We start from the raw sequence: 7,820 nt of genomic DNA, 5'->3' as shown, positions 1-7,820 counted from the left end.
AGCATCCACTACAGGGTGATTTAGGATTGTACCTACTACTTGACCACTACCTTCCACCAGAGGTTTCCTGCTGGATGTGTCAGAGCCAATTCAGCCTTTCCTCCTTCTCCACTGCCAACTGCATTTCTGGCCTGATTCAATTCTACCTCTTTCCTTGTTTGCCCGAGAACAGACAATTTCAAATAACCAGCTGTTTCACCTCTCCATCTTCCTCTTCCAGGATGTGAGGCATGAGGGTGCAGGTATGAGAGCAGATCTGGAACTCCTTCTCCAGCGTCCAAATAACTTGGACCTTGACCCTCTTGGTGCCTAGAAAACCAAGTCTCTCAATCAGATCTAATCTCATCTTCCCTACTTCAAAGTTGTCAGGTACCTAGAGAATCTGTTTTACAACCTTTCCATTTCTCTCGCAGCATATTGGTGGAGCTTTGAATTCTCCATCCTTGTGGGCATACTACCTAAGGGCCTTCTCTTCAGGGCCTGGACAACTAACTTATTCTCTGATTTGTAGAGATCAGACACTCTTTCTACTTCTGAGGCCAAAAGATAAGCAGGGAGTAATTTTTCCCTGTAACGACACTGCTCTGTTTGTATCCTGTTTTAGACATAATGCCCAAAGACTTTCCTAACATGGACTCATTTCTGCTAGTGAACAGACTAGCTTCTTCAGCAGAGACATCTTTCTCCTTTCTTAGTTAGCTGGAAGACCTGCCAGTGGAGAGCTTACTCATTACCCCACCCTCTACCACAATGGAACCGTCACCTCCCTTTCATGGGCAAACAGCTCAGGGGCCTTCCTCATTTGTATCTTAACTCTGCAATTGTCTGGTGGGTGGAGTCTCCTGCTTCGGAACTGATATCTTCCTCCCCAGTCAGAGGTTGGAAGGTCTGCATGGGATAAACTACTCCACTATCATACACAACCTCTTACCGATTGTTGGTGGAGCTTGTTCCCCGCTCACTCAGTTGCTTGATATTAGCCATTGACCATCCCAAACTTACCTGCATCTCACCTGCCCACCACATGGCACCCTTGCTAAGTACGCCACACCCTTGGCAACTTCATTGACCCACGTTCCATGTAGTTTACAGTTCCTTTTGCTCTAGTCATGTTACATTTTGCACAATTACTCAGCTCTTTGGAGAATTACCTGACTTCCTGGATACCTTGCTAAATTGCTTCGCAAACTCCTGTGTCCTCATAATCCTTTTGATTGATTTCAAGTTGTTCCCCTGGGAGATCTCTCTTCCTCCTACTGAATGGTTTGACACCCAAGTGATACCACACAGAGAAAAATCGAATCAATACTCATGAAAGTCTGCATGGTACAATGGTTAAGAGTTGAGGTTCTGAAGTTAGTCTGCCTAAATTCAGTTTTGCCATTTACTAAAGAATTTTATGATTTACTATTGAGAACTTGGTAAAATTACTTAACCTTTCTGTTTCTCAGTCTATGCAAGATCAAATAACTAAAAAATATGTAAATTATGGAAACATTAGTAGTATAATTGATAAGGTAGATCTGATTGATAACATATCAAATTATATGTCCTAAAAAGAGAACATACTTTCCTTTCAATTGCCCATGAACACTCACAAAAACTATTAGGCCACAAAGAAAAACCTCAGCAAAGTACAAACAGTAAATAGTAAAGATAGCATTCTCTGATCGCAACGCCATATAACTAGAAATTCATAAAAGTTAGGAGGACAAAACTCCTTCCATGTGGAAATTTAAAACTATTTTAAACAATTCTTTGAATGAAGAGAAACCACTAACTGAAACTGTAGACAATGAAAACAACATACAAAAACTTGTAAAGTCACTGGCCACAGCCAGCTACGTACGCTCCACCTCCTCCAGCCAATTCACCGATAGCGATGGAAGAAGAAATTGCTGCTCATCCACAATGGCTCTGGCACGCACAGAGCCAGCTTTTCTGGGGATGATGTCCCCTAGCCATGTTCTCATCCATCGTCGGGTGCCCCGACACCAAGGTATCATGGCAGGCATGGGGCAGGACAAGTATGTGGGTGACAAGGCCCGGAGCACGTGTAGCATCCAGATCCTGAAGTACCCCATGGAGCAGGCATCATCACCAACTCGGATGACATGGGGAAGATCTGGCACCACACCTTCTACAATGAGCTGCATGTGGTCCCCGAGGAGCACCCGGACCTGCTGACTGAGGCCTTCCTGAACCTCAAGGCCAAAAGAGAGAAGACGACTCAGATCACGTTTGAGACCTTCAACACCCGGGCCATGTATGTGGCCATCCAGGCCGTGCTGTCCCTGTATGTCTCTGTCTCCACCACTGGTATTGTCATGGACCCTAGGGATGGGGCCACCCACATAGTGCCCATCTACCAGGGCTATGCCCTGCCCCACGCCATCCTGAGTCGGGACCTGGCTGGCTGGGACCTGACTATCTCATGAAAATCCTCATAGAGCATGGCTACAGCTTCACCACCACCACTATCGTGCACAACATCAAGGGGAAGCTCTGCTACATCGCCCTGAACTTGGAGGAGAAGATCCTTCCCGCTGCGTCCACTTCCTCCCTGGAGAAGAGCTATGAGCTGCCTGATGGTCAGGTGATCACCATCAGCAACAAGTGGTTCTGGTGTCCAGAGGTGCTCCTCCAGCCCTCCTTCCTGGATATGGAGTCCTGTGACATCCACGAGACCACCTTCAACTCCATCATGAAGTGTGATGTTGACGTCGGAGAAGACCTGTCTGCCAACCTGGTGCCGTCTGGTGAGACCACTGTATACCGCATCACGGACAGGATGCGGAAGAATATCATGGCCCTGGGCCGCAGCAACATGAAAATCAAGATCATCGCTCTTCCTGAATGCAAGTACTCAGTGTGGATCCAAGCCTCCATGCTAGCCTCGCTGTCCACCTTCCAGCAGTTACGGATCAGCAAGCAAGAGTGAGAAGAGTCGGGCTCCTCCGTTGTCCACTGCGAATGCTTGTAAATGGACTGCGAGCAGGTGCATAGTATTTGCTGCTGGAGTTAATTCAGAAGTATACATTTGCCCCACCTCCTGCTGGGAATACCCTTTGAAACTGGAATACCCTTTGAAAGGAAATTTGTCCTTGAAGCTTGTATCTGATATTAGCACTGGATTGTAGAACTTGTTGCTGACTTTGATGTTGTGTTCAAGTTAACTGTTCCCTTGGTATATGTTTAATACTCTGACTATATCTTTGATTGAAACCCTTAGAATACAAGGTTTGGTCACTTCCTGGCTTGGTGAGAATCTATGAGACCATCGATTTCTTGATCTGTGCAGGGTATTAATGTGTAAGAGCTGACTAGTACAGGATTTCTCTAGAGGCTGGCAAGAGTTCTTGAACCAGTTGTCATTTCTGTCTTGTTAGTCTAGCAGCCTTGGGAAAGTCCAAGCCTTCAGACCAAGTATCCTTTCTTACCTGATGTTTTCCCGCGAGAATACCATGGGTTATTACTTGCTTGGAATTGGAAAACGGTTTGCATTTACATCTGTAAATTTATTGATACTTTTAATTTATGCAAAGTTTTTGTACACAATTCTCAATTCTTTAAGAGATGACAACAAATTTTGGTCTTCCACTGTCAGGTGAGAACATTAGGTGCCAGCAACATGTCATTGTGCCCTTGTTTATGATGTTATTTTTATTTACTATCTTGGCCAGGCAGGCAGTTTCAGTAGTTTCCATGTGGCTTTCCTCACTATAATAGCTCTTCTTATATATACCAGGGACCCAACGTGGGGTATACTCCAAATCCCAAGTATATCAATTTCAATTATCTACTTGGAGGTTGAGGAAATGACCTTTGGGTGGGTCCACAGACCCAATGGGTATACTATGAGCCAGATCTTGGCCAGGACTTCACGAAATTACTTAGTCCTCATAGGCCCCACTCTAATAGATGGGCCGTGGTGATGCTCTTTTTCAATGTCAAGTCAGATCTTGTATCAAGTAGTCTTAAAATTGTCTGGTTAATCCACTTTCCACAGTGTGCAATCACTCAGGTAAGTGGCTGTTAAGTCTCTTTGGGGAAGAACGGGTAGAATCATCACACTATACACCTGCCATGTTGTTGCTGGTCCTTCCTTCTAGAGACTCAGCTACCTCCTCAGTCATTGGGTTTCAGATCTGAAAATGGCCCAGATCTGGGAACTGAGCAAGGCATTGTGGCTTTTTATAGAGGTGACCACCCTTAGGCCTCTGCTTTGACATTCTTGTTTTTTGTTTATTATAGAGTGAAAAAGCACTCTTGTTCAATTTCTCTGGTAACCTAAAACTGCTCTAAAAAATAGTCTATTAACTAAAAAAAAAAAAAAAAACAATTAAAAACCCCACCCTTGTTGAATCAGTATGTTGTCAAGGCAGTCTCTATTTCTTTGGGCTGTATTATGACAGAGGGTGGGAGAGTTAACATAGTTCTGTCCTTTTTTGTCCCTAGGGACACCATCTCTATTAACCACCTCCACAACTTCTTCAGATTAAGCCCCTTGACTACTCTTCTGACCTTGCCCATCACTGTGGGCAGCCTCCTAGCCTTTGTTACTTTGGGCTCCATCATCCCCATGGATGTTCATGAGCTTAGCTCTGTGCCTGCCTCTCCCACTGTCATTCCAGCCTGCAGAGGAGCCACCACTGAACTTCCTAGTGATGCTGCTGCCCCCTCACCAGGTCATTCCCTATGGCCTTAGTGAATGGGGTGTCCTCAGGGTCCTCCTGTGGAACACTGGGTGTTCTTCTGGCTTTACATTATGTATTCCACTGTGCTCACTTCCCTCAGTCTGTCTGTTCCTTCCTTTACTTTCTGCCAGGGCAACTCAGGCATTTCCACTTTGCTGAGAGTTAGCCATGATTTTGCAGCCTCCTAGGAGCCACCTCAGAGTGAGTTAGCCCCATCCTTTGGGGTCCTTTCCAGGGTGTTAAATCCCACATTCTGGAAAAGTGTCCCTAAGCCAGTGAATTTTTCCTTATTGAGCCTATGTTCTGGTTTCCAAGATCAAGCACCTGTGTGGTGTTGGATTGGAACTGGAGATATCGGTATGAACTCATGGTTTTTAATATATCACTACAGAGAGAAATATAAATATAGCTGTGTGTATGTATATGAATACTTATATTTTCTAGCCCTGTTCTTGAAGAGGGCCTGGAGGCATTGGCACCTTAGGAGCAATGAACACACATAGTGCTCAGATTTTCGTTTCTAAATATTATTGTCCACTAAAAGGGACCAGGCATCCTTGGAGAACTGGCCAACTCCAGGGATGGGGCAGGGAAAGTACAGAATGGGCATGGAACATCTTATTGTGCCAGAAAGCAAGGATATACTCAAAGAACGATGGACAAATGTCAGAAAAGAACACAGGAGCCAGCCTGAAGGGGCTCCCACTGGTCAAATCTGGGACAATTTAGACATCAAAATAAATAATGATAGTTACAGTTACAACCCATTGATTAAAATAAGAATTCACAGGTCCATACTGATATATATAAATAAATAAAAGGGAAAGTTCTTCCTTAGAGCAGAATACCAACTGATTAATGTAGAAGAAATGAATAACAGAATTGGAAATTAAAGAATCACAGTGTACATAACGGTGGCTATAGTTAATAATACTATATGGTATATTTGAGAGAGTAGATCTTAAAAGTTCTCATCACAAGAAAAAAAGTTTGTAACTATGTGTGGTGATGGATCTTAACTAGACTTATTGTGGTGATCATTTTGTAACATAGACAAATATGGAATCATTATGTTGCACACCTGAAACTAAAATAATATGTCAATTATATCTCAATAAAAAAATCACTTTTTGGCACCCATCATAGCAATAATTCATTCAAGAGACATACAAGTTAAAACTAGTAGGTAAAAGCTTGATGATAAATATTTACAGAGTCTCAAAGCATCCTCCCCACTTCTTAATTACAAAGGAGAAAACAGTAACCTTGCAGATACCACCAAAAACAAATGATTAAAGTTAACATTAATGGGACCAATAAACATCATGTACCTTTTGATATAACGTAGTGAAAAGAATGTAACATCACTTCTGTGGTGTCCTGCAAGGAATACATACCCTATCTAATCATGAGAACACATTAAGCAAAACTTGAGGGACCGTCTATAAATTACTGGACTCTTCAAAAATGCTAAGTCATAGACATGAAATGAAAGAATGAGGAACTCTTCCAGTGTAAAGGATATTAAATAGATTTGACAACTAAATGGAATGTGTGATCCTGGATTGGATCTTAGACCAGTAAAAAAAAATCCTAATAAAGGACGTTATTGGGACAATTGGCAAAATTTGAGCAAGTTCTGTAGATACTAATGTACCAATATTAATTTCCTGACTTTGATAATTGTCTTATGATTATACAAGAAATGGTCATTGTTTTTAGGAAATATACACTGAAGTATTTAGAGGTAAAGGGGTAAAGAGGTAAACTTGCATGTCTGCAACTTACATGTGGGTCAAGACAGATAAATAGGGAGAGCAAGGGGAGAAAATGATAAATAAATGCAGTAAAATATTAGCAAGGGAATTTGTGTGAAGGGGGTTATTTGTATTAGTCTTAAAACTTTTGAAAGTCAAATTATTTCAAAATTAAAAATTAAATAAAAGAAAAAATAATTCTGTGCCAGCCCTGTGGCTTAGTGGTTAAGTGCACGCGCTCCGCTACTGGCGGCCCAGGTTAGGATCCCAGGCGTGCACCAATGCACCGCTTCTCCGTCCATGCTGAGGCCGTGTCCCACATACAGCAACTGGAAGGATGTGCAACTATGACATACAACTATCTACTGGGGCTTTGGGGGAAAAAAAAAGGAGGAGGATTGGTAATAGATGTTAGCTCAGAGCTGGTCTTCCTCAGCAAAAAAAAAAAAAAAAAAAAGAAATACTTCTATAGATGAAAGGCTTAAAATAATAACATTGAAAACAAGGTAAAATAACAGATTAAAACAACTGGGGCTGGGCCAGCCCAGTGGTGTAGTGGTTAAGTTCGTGTGCTCCACTCTGGTGGCCTGTGGTTCACAGGTTCGAATCCCCAGTGCGGACTGATGCACTGCTCATCAAGCCATGCTGTGGCGGCATCCCATATACAAAATAGAGGAAGATTGGCACAGATGTTAGCTCAGGGCCAATCTTCCTCATCAGCAAAAGAAAAAACAAAAAACCAATTGAGGAAAGATTGATTTAATCAAACATAGGATCAAACATAAGATAAACAATAATAGATAATTGATGTCCCTAAATGGAACTGGCAACTATGATAACCCAACTCTTCTATGAGAAAAAGATAGAACTAGCGAAAGTTACATGAAGGCAGATTTTGGCCGAATACAAGATAGAACCTCCTGGCAAGCACAGCGTTGCTCAACCATCAAATGTTTGAAGTAACGAGCAATTTGGAAAAAATCCTATCACTGGAAGTATTCAGACAAGGGCTAGGTAACCATCCACAAAGAAGCTATGGGAGGTGTTCTTCGTTGGTTGGAAGGTTGAACTGAATGATATCTAAAGCCTTTTCTGACTGTAGGATTCTTGGAGTTTGTAACTGGAATAATATCTACCTCAATGATGTTAGTTCTGAAGATAAGCACGTCCTTAGGAATTCAAAAGAAAACTTGTCGAGTGAGGTAAAAAATGTTAAGTGAAAAGTGCCCTGCAAATACACTGATCACTTTTGTCTCTTGAACACGTCCCACGTTGTGCCTAGGCTAACAATTCAGTTGAACTTTGTATGATTTTTCTATCATTCCTAAAATCACTATTAAATAGTATTACATTAGGGATAATATAT

The 7,820-nt window shown here is 42.2% G+C and overlaps 1 pseudogene; it reads left to right on the top strand.

Moving 5' to 3' along the window:
* The first annotated feature begins 1,882 nt into the window (after positions 1-1,882).
* LOC131415131 (actin, cytoplasmic 2-like) lies at positions 1,883-3,025 on the top strand (annotated as a pseudogene).
* The last annotated feature ends 4,795 nt before the right edge of the window (positions 3,026-7,820 follow it).

This window comes from Diceros bicornis, chromosome 16 (genome assembly GCF_020826845.1).
Source record: "Diceros bicornis minor isolate mBicDic1 chromosome 16, mDicBic1.mat.cur, whole genome shotgun sequence".
In the NCBI taxonomy this organism is placed as follows: domain Eukaryota; kingdom Metazoa; phylum Chordata; class Mammalia; order Perissodactyla; family Rhinocerotidae; genus Diceros; species Diceros bicornis.
Note: the sequence above shows the minus strand (reverse complement) of the source record. Positions and strands in the feature narration are given on the sequence as shown.